The following is an 18888-nucleotide window of genomic DNA, read 5'->3' as shown; positions in this document are numbered from 1 at the left end:
TAGTTGATTTAAAACAAAAGGAAAATTTTATTTGAGCCAAATTGGGAACACCATCTCAGAAAGCTCTGAGAATGGTTCCACCCACTGTAAGTCAAGGCACAACTGTACATGTGTTTTGAGATAGAGAGCTATAATTTAAGTGATGTATTACTGAAAGTTTACACAATCCAGATCTAAGCATCATCATGGCCTCTTACAAGATGAAGAAAGAATGTTCATCTTTTAAGGAGTTGTTTTGTTGATGCTAGAAGAATGTTGTTCTTATGGTTGAGCAGGTATTTCTACTAATAAGAGTGGCTTGACTGATGTAAAACACAAGATACACCATGCACAGTGGGGAGAGATAGGAAGCCAAAGGGAAGGGGGAGGTTTTTCTTTATGTTTAAATTTCTCTTCGTCTTGCCATAAAATGAGTTGCATTTTGCAATGTACAGAACATGATAAAACAGAATTGTAGTTCTCATTGTGGCTTAGTGGGTTAAGAACCTGATGTCTACATGAGGATGCGGGTTTGATCCCTGGCTTTACTCAGTGGGTTAAGGATCTGGCATTGCCTCAAAGTGTGGCAACTGTTGCAGATGTGGCGGGGATCTAGTGTTGCTGTGGTTATGACTAGGCCAGTAGCAGAGGCTCTGATTTGATCTCTAACCTGGAAACTTCCATATGCTGCAGATGTGGCCATAAAAAGAAACCAAAATCCCAGAAAACTTCCTTGCAAACCTATTTCATCCTATCAGGCAGTTTCTCTTAAATTCCTCAAGGGTATTTGTGTAACAAAGGCTCTAACTGATTTTAGGGGTCAACTCCCTGTTGATATGCATCAAGGTTAGTACTCTTAAACTGGTTTGGGGGGAAAGGCTCCAAATATCAATGTCTGTTATGTTCTTGTTTCTTCATTTAAGTCGGCCTGTTCACTGAGGTCATGTATTAACCTGCATTATGAAAACTTCACTTACTGAAGGTACCACACCTGGCAGAAGGTACAGCCAGGGTCTTAACTATGATGACACCTGCCTTTATGAGAAGTAATGTTACCTGTTGGCATGGGTTTAACTTTTCAATTTGACAAGGAGAAGACCACCAGCTGTTTGATTTAGACTCAATTTATTGAGAAAAAAGAAAAACGAAATAGTGCTGATGTTGTGTCTGCTGCTTCTAATTTTTTTTTTTTTCTGCTTTTGATTAAATCAGTTCGGATGAATTGAAGTCAAAGCCTCTGTACTCGTATGCTATGAAATCTTTTTTTTTCTCTGTCAGATCAACTCAGAATGTTCACAGCTGTTAAGTTTGGGAATACGCTTCAGGGATAAGAATGAAATGAATTGCAGAAACTCACCCCATACAATGTGGGCCCTATCTTTCAATCCTGTGCAACCAGACTGAATCTGCTTGCCAGGAAGTTGAGACCATCTCAGTGAGCAGTGCTACCTAGGCTCTTTATAAGACTGAACTCTGAGCCAGGTTACCTCTTAAGATTTCATCCAGTGGTAAATTTTCATTTTATGACAAGCTGGCTTCAGTTTATTAAAAAGAATTACTTTGAGAAATAGTGGAAAGGGGAATTTTATTTTTTTATGATTTTTATTTTTTCCATTATAGTTGGTTTACAATGTTCTGTCAATTTTCTACTGTACAGCAAGGTAACCCAGTCACAAATACACACACACACACGTACACACATATATATAAATTCTTTATCGCACGTTATCCTCCATCATGCTCCATCACAAGTGATTAGATGTAGTTCTCAGTGCTCTTGAGCAGGTTCTCATTGCTTATCCATTCCAGATGTAATAGTTTGCATCTATTAACCACAGATTCCCAGTCCATCCCACTCCCTCCCCCTTGGCAACCACAAGTCTGTTCTCCAAGTCCATGAGTTTCTTTTCTGTGGAAAGGTTCAAAACTTTCCTTGAAAAAGACACATGCACCTGTATGTTCACTGCAACGCTATTCATAATAGCCGAGACTTGAAAACAACCTAAACATCCATTGACAGATGAATGGATTATGAATGGAATACTACTCAGCCATAAAAAAGAAGAAAATAATGCCTTTGCAGCAACATGGATAGAACTAGAGACTCTCATACTAAGTGAAATAAGTCATAAAGAGAAAGACAAATACTATATGATATCACTTATCTTTGGAATCTAATATACGGCACAAATAAACCTTTCCAGAGAATTTATTCCTAGATAGAAAATATTTTGAAGTTAGTGGTAAAGTATGCAGGTGAAGCGCTGTTGCTTTGGGTCATCACTATTACTTCATAAAGATTTTACCCAAGCAAGGATATGTCCTTATATATGATGAAGGTGCTTCATGACTGAATGTCAGTGTCAGTCTTTGGAATTGGTGTGTGAGGCAACAGACATTATCTGTTGGAGGCAGTTAACCACAGTTATCTACCCAGAAAGAGTTGACAGGAAACCAGAAAAGAAGTGAAATTCTTCCATATGTTGCCTGTGGCTGTTATTGCCAGCAGAACAAATCAGTTACAAAGCAACAGATCTGTCTGCGAATCCAGATCACAGTTCCATCAGGCTAGGATGTTTGGACAGTAGCTGAGGAAATCTGAATCTGGAGACTTCTAAGGAATTCCAGTGGGCTTGAGGCAGTTGACTCAGCCTTTATTGAAAGCCAGGCTGGTCTGATGAATAGGCTGCTTTCTATGTTGTATAAATCAGAGTTTGTGGCCAGGAACTTTTTCTGGGGATGTTATACCCTGAGACACAGTCCTGGCCAGTCACGGTCCTCTGGTCTCATGACCTCAGTGATGTGTTCAGAGAGCCACACAACTAGAACAGGCCAACCCCTGAGCCTGGGGATGGGGTTCTGTTATTGGCAGCCCCGATCAAGAATACATGAGTCTCATGAAAGAAGATTCACTTGAAAGAAAGAAGCATGTTATCCAAGGAAAGCAGTGGTGCTGGACCACCATGTGATAAGGATGGCAGATGCCCACTCACTATAGGGGAAGTGGGATGACAAATATGAGCCAGGAAAGGGAAAGAGAGAACAAGATTTCAGTTAGAGCAAGAAATAGAAGGGGGTCAGTGTATGAGTGAAAAAATAACTTACTGAACTGGTAAGAGTGTTTGTACTGGGGGAGTGAGGGGTCATTTTGAGGAAATGATCACTATTTAAGCCATATAATGTGTGGTATTGACACTTCCCAGCACTTTTTTTTTTTTCTTTTTAGGGCTGCACCTGCAGCATATGGAAATTCCCAGCAAGGGGTTGAATCAGAGCTGCAGCTGCCTGCCTCCACCACAGCCACACCAGATCTAAGCCGCGTCTGCCACCTATACAACAGCTCATGGCAACGCTGATCTTTAACCCCCTGAACAAGGCCAGGGATCGTATCTGCATCTTCATGGATCCTAGTTGGGTTCATTACCACTGAGCCACAACGGGTACTCCTCCCAGCACATTTTACACATTGTTTTTTACAAGCAGGAAAACATTGATTTCAGAACATTTAGAGTCTACCTGTGGTCTAACATTGAGGATATAATGGTGAATGAGAGCCTTACTCCCAGGAACTTGCTGCAGACGACTTCAAAGAGATTTCCACCATGGGAATCCAGAGAGCTTTATGCTCTTCTGTGGAATAGCTGAAGTATATGCAGTTGGACTTAGGGGATAAACTGCGTAACATAGTACAGCATGCATGTTTCCAAAAGAAGTTCCACAATGAATACTAACTCCTCTTCCTCATGTCTTCAAAATTCTTTGAATGTTAGTCATTTTTGAATTAAAGAAACCAGTACTGCATTATTAGGAAAATGACCTTTTGGAGAATCAGTGACATTGCTCTGTTTACTAAGACATGGTTAAATTTATTATACACACTTAGAGGAAGTTCCCTGGTGGCCTAATGATTAAGGATCCAGCATTTTCATTGCTGCGGTTTGGATCACTGTTATGGCTCAGGTTTGATCCCTGGCCCGGGAACTTCTGCATGCTGGAGGTAAAGCCAAACAAATAAATAACCATACTTAGAAAATGATTTATGAGGATTGGAAAATATTTTCTTCCTCAAAGTTTCAAGGGCTCAGAGGACAACAAAGGCAGACAGGAGCATGGTTAATGTTGTCCTAGGTACAGGCAAGAGAAGTCACGTGCGCCTAGAAGCTTGCATATGTGGGATCTTTGTTGTACATTTCTGATTTGGCAGCTTCTCTAAGGATCACACCACATTTTCCTAAGCTAATAGTGGCTTTTGCCTCAAAAATCATTATTGAAGGCAAGGTCCTAAAACTCACACTTGAAGAAAATCAAAAGATCAATTCTGAAGGATCATGTCTCACTTGCACAGCAGAGTGACCCGGGTGGGAAAGCGAGGTCATTACCCACGTGGAAATTCTAGGGCTAAACTGGCACAGTGTTAAGCCCCATGAAGCAGGTGCAGAGCTGTGGTGGGCAAACAAGGCATGAGGCAAATCCAGGGCTCATAAGAGGTTGGAGAGGAGCGTCGAGATCATCCTGAGGTCAGCTCAGTAGAATGGCCGAGGCGGCTAGTTAAGTTCTCAGCGTCTGCATGGGCACCAGATAAATGCCTTGAAAAAAGCATTTTCTAGTGGTTCAAAGCTGCATCATCCAACTCAATGCCCAGCAATAAAGAAGGTATTGGGACTGGGGGAGATGATTTGATTTTTACAGAGAAACTGAGCAAAACCATTTAAAAGGACTTCTAAAAATGCCCTGTCTACAGTGTAGAAAATAGATTGGACTAAAGCAAGCCTAGAAGTATCTAAAAGAAGTGTTTCTCCCTCATCCATACTCCTTATAAGGAAGACAATGCAACAGCTTTTTCCTGTGCTTCCCAGGCTTGAGGACCACAAGTTCTTCTTTCAGAAAGTCCTAGTGATTTCATCATAAAGTGTGTATCAGCTGTCAGATTTTAGGATTCTTATTTGGAGAACATTAGAAGCAGTGTGTTCACTTGGTGAACTGTGAGTTCCCAAGCCCAATTCAAGGACAAGCCTAAAATCCCTGTATTTTATTTCTAAAACAGTGATTCTGTAATGTAAACATGCTTTGGCACCCAATTTTTCATGCCATTATGACTAATGTACTGGAAAGAAAATGTGACCTCTCATGACTTCTTTCTCACACAGAGGTACTCTCAATACCCCTGACTCTCTGGCTCTCTGACAAGTAGATATAGTTGTGAAGATGAAATCACGAAGTATTTCACCTAGATCTTGGCACATAGTCAATCAACAAACGTCAGTTGTTAGTTGTAATCAGCAGCATCGGCATCATCATCATCCTCACCATCTGGGAGCAAGCCTAGTGTGCAAACATCACAGCAGTTAGAGGAGTGTTTCTTGAACCCGGCCTTTTTACGTGGTGGGAAGTATATGGGGTGGGGGTGCTCTTACCTTGGGGTTTGGCTTAGAGGAAATACTTCTTGGGATGGTGGGTTAGAGAAGGCTGATAGCATTGCCTTTGACTGTGGTCTTGGCATTGTTATGCAAGGTAGATTAGCTTCTAGTCCAGGGGCCAAACCAGGTGGTGTGTGGATTTTGAATAGTGATTGGGTTCTGGTTACTACCTCCACAGCTTCATCTTGAAGTGCTTTTTATTTATTTATTTATTTTGTCTTTCTGCCTCTTCTAGGCTGCTCCCACGGCATATGGAGGTTCCCAGGCTAGGGGTCTAATCGGAGATGTAGCCGCCGGCCTATGCCACAGCCACAGTAACGCAGGATCCGAGTCGCGTCTGCAACCTACACCACAGCTCATGGCAATGCCAGATCCTTAACCCATTGAACAAGGTTGGGGATGGAACCCGCAACCTCATGATTCCTAGTTGGATTCGTAAACCACTGAGCCATGACAGGAACTCCATTGAACTGCTTTAAAAAAAAAAATCTTTGGACCCTACTTTAGCTATTTTGACCTTTGGTGTCCTTGAGTCCATAGGTCACTGCCTCCCTGGGGACATCCTCTGTGCTTGCCCTCAGTTTGGACTGCCCTGTACCTAGATCTTCACCTAACTGGCCCTTCTCATCTACTGTGTGTCTGTTTATCCTCCCTCCTCAGCCAGGTCTTCCCTGAAAATCTCACATAACCTGGTCTCTACCCTTTTCTTCTATTGAAGGATTCTCTCTTCCACTTTCATAGGCTTTTAAAATTTTATTTAATTTATTTACTTTTTGGCTTTTCTAGGGCTGCACTCACGGCATGTGGAGTTTCCCAGGCTAGGGGTCTAATTAGAGCTGTAGCCGCCGGGCTACGCCAGAGCCACAGCAACGTGGGAACCGAGCCACGTCTGTGATCTACACCTCAGCTCACGGAAATCCAGATCCTTACGGAGTGAGGCCAGGGATTGAACCTGCAATCTCATGGTTCCTAGTCAGATTTGTTAACCACTGAGCTACGACAGGAATGCCTCATAGGCTTTTTCTTAAATTTGCAGTTCAGTATTTATATTGCTTATTAAATCTGTACTTACTATACAATGCTGATGTTAAATGGGTATTGCATGTTGCATATCTGTATTTACTATAATATTTATTTATTTATTTATTTATTTATTTATTTTTTGTCTTTTTGCTATTTCGTGGGCCGCTCTCGCGGCATATGGAGGTTCCCAGGCTAGTGGTCGAATCGGAGCTATAGCTGCCAGCCTATGCCAGAGCCACAGCAATGCAGGATCCGAGCCGCGTCTGTGACCTACACCACAGCTCACGACAACGCCGGATCGTTAACCCACTGAGCAAGGGCAGGGATCGAACCCACAACCTCATGGTTCCTAGTTGGATTCGTTAACCACTGCGCCATGACGGGAACTCCATTATAATATTTAATACAATGCTGATAGTAAATAGGAGTATTACACACTGCATATGTTCAGCTGAAGGAGTTTGAGAAAGTGGCAGAAGAAGGAGGGTCACTCTGACCTTAACCTTATCCCCCAAGTCCCTTCTCCCCTGCAGTAGGTCATAAATCCTTGTGTGAGGATTGCCTTCCACATAACTCCCATCACATCCTTAGCTCTGAAGGCAAAGGGACACCCAGAGGAATCTGAAGAGGCTTTGCTAATTTCCCCTGGTCTGCTTCCTTTATGTCATACTCCTGGCGCTATCATATTTCTCTATGACTGTCCACTCTTTATCAACCCTAGGATAAAAATACCCCACTTAACATTTCTTCAGACCTTCAGTTGCTTATGAAGGTTCTCACTCATAAAACTTGTATTAAATAAATTGCTATGATTTTCTCCTGTTTATCTGTCTTGGTCAAACCCAGCCAGGGGCCCTAGAAGGGTGGAGAGAAACTTCTTCCTGGCCCATAGTGCCACGAATTGAGTGGCTTTTAAATAAAAACTTATTTTAGTTTTGGAGACTTGAAGTCTGAGATCAGAATCCCATTATAGTCGTATTCTAGTGCGAACCCTTGTGGGGTTGTAGACCGCCAACTTCATGTTGTGTCCCCACATGGTGGAGAGCAGAGGGGAATAAGCTGTTGGGACTTTTATAAGGGCACTGATTCCATTCCCAAGGATTCCACGCTCATGACAATTCTAATTACCTTGCAAAGGCCCCAACTCCTAATAGCATCAAATTGGAGGGTAGAGTTTCTGACATGAATTTTGTGGGAACACAAACATTTTAAACACCTTTATCTTTTTAGAGGGCAAAACTGAGAGTGGCATCATCAGCAGGAGAATAATCAGATCGGCCACCAGGCAGTCCGGATCTGAGTACCAGGTGTTTTAAAAGAGCCATCTGGGAAAGCCAAGGGCAGAGTTCCTGAGGTTTTGGCAGCCCATGGAGGTTATAGCATCCTCTACTGGGAAAGGAAGATCTTGGTACCATAAGGAGCTAAGTGCAGGTGCTGGGGAATTCTGTTGGGGAAGCAGAAGCCTTTGTCTTCATTGGCTTATGGTTCAAACAACCTAGAATGAGCTCCCCAGATCACTTCTGCATGATTCTGCTTGTTGCATCGATGTCACATATTACATCGATTGAGGTATGGCAGATACTCGAATGATTTCCCAACACACGAAATAACCAATAAAGGATCCCGGAGACTCCATAGACATGAGCATTGTGAATTACTCAACTCCCAATGGCATGTTATTCTAGAGTATCCACTAATTAGTTAAGATCCTAACTTAAATCTCTACAGGAAGATCAGCTTGTGGCACATAGCCTGCACATATGGAATTTCATGGTTTCCTGGAACTCCTGGGGGCTGTCTCTTTCCCCAGGGATGAGGAAGTATCCTGGAAATCATGTATGAAACAGCAGAATCCAGAGAAGTAGGGCCTTGAAATATTTGGTCCCAAAGTATCCATACTTCCCAGAACACATACGATGAAAAGGATGTGTGGAAGGCCCCATTTAGTTTTCAAGTGTGACCAGTTTGGTGTTTAGAGTCCATGTGGCTTCCAGTCCCTTTTGGGGCTGGCAGCATTTTGTAGATGAGGTGTACTTTGCCAAAGGGTATCTTAAAAATCATTTTTATAGTATGGCTCATCTCACCAACAACTAAAGTATCTCCAAGCTCACTGGAAACATGCCGCTGAATCCTTTCACTCTCAGCTCAGCCTCTTAATGACACAACACCAGAGCTTTTCAGAGCCAGTGATAGGATCCTACCAGTTAGCCCTTTGAGGGAATAGGAGATGGGGAGCCAGGGAGCTAGAAAGACATGGGGTGCTCATGGGGAGGGAGGGGAGTAGAGGGGAGGCAATAGGGGAATTCATTTAGTCAAGGGGTGTGGTTTACAAGGAGATGACAATTTCAGTACGTGAACAAATAGAGGAGTGTTTCATGGACAGCAATGGCTGAGGGTAGAAATGAGTAATTCATTTTGGACTCTCTCCAACTCTTTCTCGGCACATCTTTTTTTTTTTTTTTCCCCATTCTTCTCCTTCTGCTCGTGAGCTTTCTCTACTTCCAGGTCTGGATGGAGGAGTAAGATTGAGCCCCTGGTGACTTCGTGTTTAGTTTTTAACTTAACACTTCAAGCCACACCTGAGACTTGTAGCTCTCTTTGACTCGCTCCTCGAGATTCCTTCAGGACGATGGATGACTGGTCCAGCTTGGGTCAGAGGGCCAACTCCAGTCCAGTTACAAAGGGTCAGAGACCTGGCTCATGTAGTGAACAGCTAGAAGCCCATCCCTGTGGGTGGGCGGTTGTGGGGAGATGTGGGGAATATAGGGGTCTCATCAAGTCCTAGGCGTTTGCCTCTAGAGGTATCATTTCAGGCAGTAGATAGACTTTTGCAGGGGAGCAAGTAGGAAAGGAGGGGGACCAAAGGGAACATAATAAATGAGCTGGTGTGCTCCCCAAACTCTAGTTGTCTTTATCACCTGTTTTTCTTTCTTTTTTTTTCTTCTTCTTTTTAAAATGAGAGTTAGTCTTTGAGTGAGACTTTCCCAGAAACTTATAGGAGGAAACAACTGGAAATGGCTGGCTAGGATGTAAAACCTAGTGTAGTGACTAGACAGAATTTTTTTTTCTCTTTTTAAAAAATGCTTTATTGAGGTATGATTGACATACAAAAATGTGTACAGATGTAGTGCATAAAACTTGATGAGTTCAGAGAGAAGTATATTCCTATGAAACCATCACCATAATCTATGCCATAGACTTCTGATAATTTCCCAAAGTTTCTTCCTACTCTCTTATTTTGTGATGAGAACACCTAAGACAAGGTCTATCCCCTTAGCAACTTTTTTTAAAATACAATACAATAATATTAATTATCTGACAGCATCTTCTGACTTAGATTCATCTACTGGTTTAAGCAAGGACATGGATTTAGAATGCCCTGTGTACCCTCTTTTGTCCTGTCCTATCCTCAATGACCAAAGAAACACATTTGAGGATAGTTCGAGTGGGATTTGAGGAGTCTCCTCAGAAATAGTAACTGTTCCTTAAGGCTTTTGAAAGTAATGTTTCTCCTGACCTCATTTATTATAGGCTCAGCCAACCATATTAGGCGAATCCCGGAGTTACCTGGGACTTTCTTTAATCTCCTGGCCCTAGGTCTTTTCTACATAAAACTTTATTTTATCTTTTCTTCTGTGACATTTGCTTTGGCTATTATCTTGTCAAAGGTTTTTGAAAAATGAGTGTATTGCCCTGACTCATTGTCATGAGAATAAAGAGAGAGAACTTCAAAGGCTGCAGTGGGTATTAAGACAACGCCTTTTTTTTCCCCTCCCTGAATCTAGGCTGGTGATTCTTAATCAAAATGTTCTTTTTCATGATCTCCACCCATGTGTCTCAAGTGCTTTTCAAACAATTTATTTTAGAATCTTTGTGTTTTATTTAGGTCTCTCTGGACATCACACACTAAATTTAGAGAGGCTCTCTTCATGCCCTTCCCAGGGCAGTTTTCATTCCTCTTCTCAAATTTCCCCAACACAGTTCTCTCCATTCCTTTATTTAGTGTTGTTTTTCACTGGGATTGTCCCTTAAGACTTAAGGAAAGTAAAGAAGTCAGTGGGTGTTTTGGCTTGTTGGCAATTTTAGGCTGTAGAGGGTTCCCTGGAAGGTTTCTTCCCTAGGAATAAAGACCCAGATGTGATATCCATTTAATTTCTTCTTTTTAAAGCATCTGGACTAGGCTTCCCTAATTCCTTTTATGAATATATAGGGGATATCTTAGCAGAACAGAAAAAGATGTAATAAGAAAGAGGACATATGTTAGCTGTAATCGTGGTAATATTATAACTTAGCTGATGGTCACCTTGGCCTTTCCTGGAGGCTCTTTCCAGTCATTGCGGTCTGGCACCTGTCCTTGGGATACAGTCAAAGAAGGATCAGAAGTAGAGTCCCTACTGGGCAAAGGGAACATATCTGGTCTCTAACCTTGGGTCAAACTGAGGAATTTGTGGGGAACTGTTTTATAGTTGCTTTGCGATGTGGAGCTATGAAGCCTATTGTTGACTGAAAGGCTAGGGCCGTATTTGCCAAAAATGGAAAATACATTACAATTGCAATATATTTTGATATCACAATCAGGGATGATGTAACCAGAGGCCTATGGGAGGCAGAAGCAAATATCTTTAGGTGGCCAGGGCAATCTTGCAAGGGAAGGGAATGTGTGGGAGGCACTAGAAAGCCAGATTAGAGACTAAGTAGGACTAAGGAAGGGTCTCACATGCATGGAATAATCTCTTCCCAGATGGCTGGTTACTTTCTGTCATTGAGGTTGAGCTAGTTTTCCTGGCTTGATCTGAGACAAGGGAGCTGCACTATAATGTGAAAGTGATCATGCAAAATACCCAAAGTCTCCTTCCAAAAATAGCACCTCATGCCTCTTTAAGCCTCTTCCATATTCCTCTCCTTTTATATGTCCTTCCCTAAGTTATAGAGGTACTCCCTTTTACCCATCCTTATAAAATACTACTCCCAAGAAAAGGATATTATAAACCTGATGATACTGAAGAGAAAAGCCTTGCCTCTCTCCTGCCTCCCACCTCAGGGCATATGTCATTTAATAGAAAGAGAAACTTGAGCTAGAAAACCATGGAATATTAGAGCCTCCATATTTCAAGCTTTCTTTGGTGAACTGTCTTTTTCTATTTTTCATATGCCAGTATGGAAACAGCTGCCATCTAGAGTTCTAGCTTTTTTTTAAATTGGAAATTAACTAACTTCTTCAGTCTACCTTTTTTATCCCATTAGATTGTAACTGAACAGTTTAGTTAAAACAGACTACAAAGCTAGGCTTCTTTTCTGACCTGTCAAATGCTGCTTTTACAGAGAAGCAATGTTTCCACACAGCTGCCACCCTAAAGGTAATAGGCATGGACAGAAGAGATCAACTCTCTCTATGTCACATGTATCTGCTTAGTCATGTGGGAGAGGACTGGTGTTTGCCTCACCTTGTGTGGTCAATTCCATCTTCCAATGAACTTATCTCCCAGTGACCTAGTACACTCTTCATTTCTAAGTTGGGAAATGTTAATAGGGCAGTGCTGTTTCTAGGTAAATACTGGATAGTTCTCTGTTCTAAAATCAGCTATATGGTTCTAAGTTATAAAGCTGATAGTACCAAAAAGGAGACAGGCATCCAAGTTGGAAGGAGGCTGACTGATGATGAGAATAAGAAAAGGAAAGTAGCTGGATTTTCATGGAAATTTAAAGGAATGATAGAATTCCCTGGTAGCTTAGTAAGGAAAATAGACACCAGTGTTTCTCCTCTCTGGCTGTACTAGTGAATCATCTGATACTTCTTGAGATATTTATGCCCAAGGCTCCAAGCTCAGGGGGTCTGATGTAAGTAGTCTGGGTAGAGGCTTGAGCATCAGTATTAGGCAATATATTGCTGAGTTGAGAAACACTGGTCTATGACCAAAAGAGTCTTCAGCTTTTTCAGTGTTTTCAGAAATGCTCCTCAGGCTGAGGGAGATAAGATTGTCTTGGGCTACACAAATCTGGACTCTGTCCCTCAATGGAGAGAGTACTAGAATCTGACTTTTTGTATTAGCATCATTGATACTAAGTCAGATGGTTCATGGACGATCATTGGAAAAACACTAGAATGGAAAGGGAAGGGAGTGTTTCCTGTCTATGCACCTACTGTTAATAATGAACATGTTTTTATTTCAACTTCACAATGATTCCGTGAGGAAAGCAAAATTATCCCATTTCATAGTTAGGGAACCTCCAGTTGCCCAAGAGCACAGAGCTAGTAAATAGCAAAGTCCAACATGATACAGTGTTTAGCTGAAGTGCTAAGGACAAGGAAAGTTCTAACCACAGATTCCTTTTTCTAGGCTTTTCCATGCTTCCCTTCAGCACACTAGCTGAGCCCTAAGGGTCATTAGCTCTTGACTCAAAGAGGATGGGTGCGATGACCTGGCTGAGAATCAGAGAGAAGCGCAGCTGTTGACATAGCCCTGCCCAGGCAGGGAGAGGTTCTGGGGAGGAGGTGCTAGGGTCGGAAAGCTGTCCCAGTGCTACAAATCCTAAGCAACTATAAGCTCGGTCAATCTTGATTGTAAGAAAAAGCCAATAGGTTTAGAGAAAAACATAAAGTTTCATTGCTCCAATTTGTGTGGGTTTTTCAGCTGTCTGTCAAATGTCAATCCTTGTCCCAATAAGAAAGTACATTCTTTACCAGTAAAGAGGATTTGAAAACTCCACAGACACCCATTTGTGCCTACAAATACAAAGGGAAGAAGGGTGATGTTTGTCAGAGCTGTGAAGGTTTGTGAATGAACTCAGGGTAGTGATCTTGTGTTGGCTGCATCTGGCTTTGGAGGGAGAGAAGCCCATTTCCCATTAGTCATTTCTTCTCCCTCCCTCATCAGAAGGGACCATCTCCAGGGTTCTATACATTTTAGCCTAAAACAAATACAGCTCAGAGCTGGTTCAAGGTTCTCTGTATCCCAGATTCTATTGCTTGCCTGATGCTGCCAAGTGGATGCCTCTGAGTCTGTTAAAGATATTCATGTTCTAACATGTTCTCCATGTCAGAGACACACTCCATTGCCTCCCCAGTCACTCCAAGTGGAAATAGCATCTCCCCCTCTCACCCCAGAGCCAAGATAGCTCCAAGTGGGGTTGAGGGGCAGTTTCCTCATAAGTACTTCTTGGATCTGTCTACCTCTCTGTATCCCCATTGTCACCTGCTCCTTCAAACTGCCATTATAACCTGCCTGGACCACAACAGGAGCCCTCCTTTCACTGCTCTTCCTACATCCATGCATACCCCGTGCATCTATTCTTCCCTGTGTCAGGCGAGGGACCTTTTCAAAATACTAATTTTGGAGTTTCCATTGTGGCACAGTGGAAATGAATCCAACTAGGAACCATGAAGTTGTGTGTTAGATCCTTGGCCTCGATCAGTGGCTTAAGGATCCGGTGCTGCCATGAGCTGTGGTGTAGGTCTCAGATGCAGCTCGAATATGGCATTGCTGTGGCATAGGCTGGCAGCTCTAGCTCCGATTCGACTCCTAGCCTGGGAACTTCCATATGCCTAAAAAGCAAAAGCAAAACAAAACAAAAATGATTATTTTAAACCTATAGATTTTGAAAATACTATTTTTAGAATAAAGATTAAAATCTCTGACTTGGCCGGTCAGTCTAGGTCCCTGTCTGCTCCCCATTGCTTCTCAGTCCCATTAATGATGATCTCCTTTGGTCTAGTGAACGTTTCATATCCACTTTTGGGGCCTTTATACTAGTCTTGCCACTGCACAGACTCCCTCCCTTTTTCCACATTAATGCTTCCTCACCCTTTGGGTCTCTCTTTGAATAGTATTTACATTCAGGGTGTCCTTGCCTGCTGCTCCACAATGAGCTTGAATCTTCCAACAGGGCACCCTGCCTTCCTGCATACACCTTCCAACTGCTTGTACAAGCACTTGGGGCCAGGGCAGGGATTCAGCCTGCTTTGTCAATGCTATATCCCCATCATAACTCAAGTGACTTGCATGTAGCAGGTACTCTTATTTGTATGTGAATAAAGGAATAATAAATGATGAGCATTGAATAACTCCCTCCCAATTCTTACATGAAGACATGTACATTTCATCCATATAGGCTGCAGATAACTCTAGTGTTTCACTCCTGAAAACTTAAGTTGCTTAACTTACGTCTTAATATGATAACCTGGTTAAAGTTGAAAAGACTATGAACACAGAGTATAGTTTTCTTTCTTTTTTTTCCCATTCATTGGTCTTCCTTTTATAGTTGCCTGTTCCTTTTGTACCATATTGCATCTTTCCTAGGACTCTTTGTTCTTCATGGAAGTCAGGAGATGGGGTTGCTGCTGAAGCAGTAACAACCACAACAAAAAAATGTAAACTTTGATGAAGAGCACCTCTGAAATCTATATCCACATACTGTTCTTGTGGAGTCTGTGATGGTCTTTTGCAAAAGAAATTTGCTCAGTTGGTCTCTTCTCCAATCTTTAAGTGATGATAACTATGTGTTCTGGGTTGAGGCTGTCTTAGTTGCATGGGTAAGCTCATTGGCGGAGAGGAAAATGTTGTGAATTTCAATTCAAGAGGCTTGGCTCTTAGGCTCTGTTTTGTTCCTTAGTTGCATGATATATAGCCAGTCACTTAACCTCTCTGAACCCAAGTTTCTTCATCTATAAAGTGAGATAATAGTTTTGTCTTGTGAAGAGTCATCTTGAATTGTAAAGCATCTTTCTAGCAAAGGGGGTCACTGTGCTGTACTTCCTTTAGGAAAAGGGAAGAGCATGAAATAGAACTTTGTCATTAACACTTTCAAGAAGAGTTCTGAAGAAACATGCTTCCATCTAATTAGCCAGCTGATGCCATTGAATCCATTGAATAAATTTCCAAATGGCCAATGTGTGATGGGGCTCAGGCCAGAGAGGGGTGGGGAGGAAAGGAGGAGAAAAGTGAATACTTTCTCATCTTTAGGCTTTGAGTTGAACACACTGTCACAGCAAGAGTGAAGGGCTCACGTAAAGCTTATTCTTTCCTCCCTTGTCAACAATCCTGAGAAATAGGAAATAGATTTCATTTTTTTCTTTAGGTTTCGATTTAAATTGGACAGTGCCTATCAGGAACACTTTATTGAGGCCATGTCAGGGCTTCTTGGGAAAATAGGCCACAAAGAATCTGCAAGCTTAGGAGGGCCGAGTGGCTTCACTTAACACGTGTTTGCTGTCTCTCCTCTAGATATAAGTTGTGATGATGGGAAAGGTAGACAGAGTACGGTGGCAGGGGAAGAAGGTTAGAAATCTCAGCTGAGGACACACACTACCCTCCTGTGTTTTCACAGTACAAAGAAAGTACCAGGGTTGAAAGCTGACTTTCCTGGCTGAGGGCAAAATTTATAATTGGCTAATTCATACAGCATACTCACCAGCTTATGTTAGGTGTAACAGTTTTGTAAAGAGGATCTTATTCTTCATGATTATTTCTATAATTGCTTTTCAGGAGCTTACTGACTTTGGAACTCAGAAGCAGCAAGGACCTAAGGAAATACCTTTTGAACTGTCAGTTTGCTGAATATCTGGCTTCTTGGTCTTGCTGCCGTTCCTGTCTGGGAACAGGTTGGGCCCAGATGGATGTCTTTAGGAAAGAAGTACCTGCTAGTAAACTCTCTTGTGCATTAGCACAGATGTGTTCTTTTTTTTTTTTTTTTTTTTTTGTATTTTCTAGGGCCACACCCACGGCATATGGAGGTTCCCAGGCCAGGGGTCTAATCGGAGCTGTAGCTGCGGGCCTTTGCCAGAGCCACGGCAATGCAGGATCCAAGCTGTGTCTGTGACCTACACCACAGCTCACGGCTGTGAGATCAGATCCTTAACCCACTGAGCAAGGCCAGGGATCGAACCCGCAACCTCATGGTTCCTAGTCAGATTCATTAACCACTGAGCCATGATGGGAACTCCCCAGATTTGTTTTCAGTTTACACTGTACATGGGTCAGTGAGATGGTTCACCTCCTTGGTAGCTGATGTTTCTTTGGCTATTTCCATTCATTACCTAGCACACTGTGGTTCCCTCTTGCTCTAGGTCTAAGATGAATGTTTAGTAATTTGGACCTTGCTGCCTCTGAGATCGATTGACATTAACCTTTGTTAATGTTTACTTAGCCTTTACTAATGTCTGGCCTTTTCATGTACATCAGTACATTCAATTGTTTTGCACAGTCCTACAAGGTGCCTGTTACCATTTTCCTGTTTCTACTGAGAAAACTGAGGCTTAGAAGCATTACCTAACTGCCTAAGTCATACAGCTGGTGGCTGGCCGATCAGGGCTTATGCCCAAGTGTTCTCATGTTAATCCTTTACTCTCTCCTTAAGCCCCACCTGCCCAGTGGACCAGGTTAGGCATGTTGGTGGACTTGGGTGGTGAGAAGTAGTTGAATTTAAATGTGTTTTGATGGTAGACCCAATAGGATTTGCATGTGAATTAGGTTTTGGGAGTTGGTTCACTCACCCCTGCTTGAGGTTAGTACACTTACCTGTATACTTGGAACTGGTGGCTCTCACCCTGGGAACCAGCAAGAGGCAAACAGGATGGTGTGCACTTCTTCCCGGCCTCATACCTTCATCCTAGGCTATTTGACCCTTTCATTATTGAAGGGTGTCCTCTCTAGGTAGGTGTAATTTGATGCTACCTCTTCTGTTATGCATTTCTGTCTCCTTCATATGGGGCACATCACCTGTTTATTGTTCCCATGGAGCTCTTAATCCAATGAGAGAGGCTGTATTACAAGATGGAATGAAAGAAATGCTGTAATTTAGGTAGAGTTTTCTGTGTGAGTGATTGTTTCTAACTTTGGCCAGAAGACTAAATATCAGGGTTTGATGGGGGAAGTGGTAAGGGATCTGAGCTTTAAAAGGGAGCCTCCAATTTCGTGTTCCCATCTTTTCACAGTCAGTTTCTTGCCCTTTCTCTTGCCCTTTCTCAACTCTGTGACTATTGGCCCCTTTTTATTGATGGTTCCATAAGTTAGTAATCCTCCTTCAGTTTAGAGACAGGGTGGATGAAGCCTGCCTGCATTTATCTCAGTTTACCACATTAAATTAGACTGGAGACTCAAGACTATTTTGTCCTGTGGCTGGAGTCATCTGGTCTCAGAGTGAGCCATCATTGCCCAGTGACCCATCAAAGCCTGGACAGTGAGGGAGCATGTTAAGGCTTTGTAACATTAAACTTGTGAAATCCCTAACCCAGGGAGCTTGGAACCTAGAGAAGATCTCTTAACTTTGCTCTGTGGGCTACCTGATGGCTTTCTGACCTCTAGGGAAAAGCATTTCTAGGCATTATTCCTCTTACCCTGAAGCAAGTTCTGTGAGTGTTTGCTTCTGTCTGGCAAGGTTCTGTCTATAGTGCATTGTTTTCTTAGGTTTGACTAAGCATTCCTTTGTAATTCAGATAGAAACATCACCATGACACAAGGCCTAAGGTCCCAGATACTGTCAAGGCCCTGAGAGAGTCTCCTGCAGAGTTGTTATAGCTCTGTTGGCAGTGTCCATGCTTCATGCAGAGTATGAAGATGTTGTTATATTGTCACATGTCATTAGCTGACATGGAGAGGAAAAGTAGTCTCATTGGACTTTCTTTGGAGCCTTTGCCATCTAAGCTTGTGAGTCGTGTACATGATTGTCTCCCTTATTGGACTCTAAGCTCCTAGAGGACGGTGTCTTCTTCATATTCTTTCCTCTAGGACTAGAATAGTTGTGAGCAGACCATGTTTCAGATTGAATATTGGTCAACTTGTGTAAATCTTCTGTGCCTTATTTCCTTTAGATAAAAAATGGAAATCATACATGGTTACAAAATTACTGAAATACTAAACAAGATGATACAACTATAAAAGTACTTAGTATCATGCCTGAATTCACTGTAAACACTCACTAAACAGGACCGTTATCATTATTATTTTGATTTTAGCCAATTTTTTGGGTAGTTAGCTTACAATATTGTGTTAGTTAAGGATGTACAGCAAAGTCAGTTATATGTATGTATACATACAATTCTTTGTATTCTGTTCCATAGTAGGTTATTAGAAGCTATTTAATACTGTTCCCTGAGCTAAACAGTAGGTCCTTGTTTATGTCTTTTATATATAGTAGTGTGTATCTGTTAATCCCCACATTCCTAATTTATCCCCCCACCTCTTTCCCCTTTGGTAACCATACTTGTTTGTTTTCTATGTCTGTGAGTCAGTTTCTATTTTATAAATAAGTTTATTTGTAGACTCACATTGTAGAATGGTAAGTGCTCAGTAACTCCATAGGCAATACATGAGGATGTTGGAGACAAGAGGTCTGCTGGGGAAGGTGAAGTTCTATGATGCAGGGACAGCAGAACAGGTGAGAGCTAGTAGCTTTCATCCTAGGCCTGCTGTTTTCCTAATAGGTAAGGGCTGGTGCTCTGGTTGGTAATAAAAGATGTCAGGATTTGTTTGGG

General features: G+C 42.2%; 1 protein-coding gene and 1 long non-coding RNA gene across 2 annotated transcripts in view; one reads left to right on the top strand and one right to left on the bottom strand.

Annotated features, from left to right (window-relative positions):
• LOC110256667 (uncharacterized) overlaps nt 1-18888 on the top strand; it is a 179707-nt gene that overhangs the window by 7347 nt on the left and 153472 nt on the right. The gene's annotated exons all lie outside the window — the stretch shown is intronic.
• The window catches only part of RPP30 (ribonuclease P/MRP subunit p30), a 345838-nt gene that overhangs the window by 281179 nt on the left and 45771 nt on the right, over nt 1-18888 (bottom strand). The gene's annotated exons all lie outside the window — the stretch shown is intronic.

This window comes from Sus scrofa, chromosome 14, assembly GCF_054392235.1.
Source record: "Sus scrofa isolate SSC_HxYL_T2T_F1_AM1 chromosome 14, Sscrofa_HxYL_maternal_Yorkshire_Landrace_v2.0, whole genome shotgun sequence".
In the NCBI taxonomy this organism is placed as follows: Eukaryota; Metazoa; Chordata; class Mammalia; order Artiodactyla; family Suidae; genus Sus; species Sus scrofa.
This window is presented reverse-complemented; position numbering and strand designations above follow the sequence as displayed.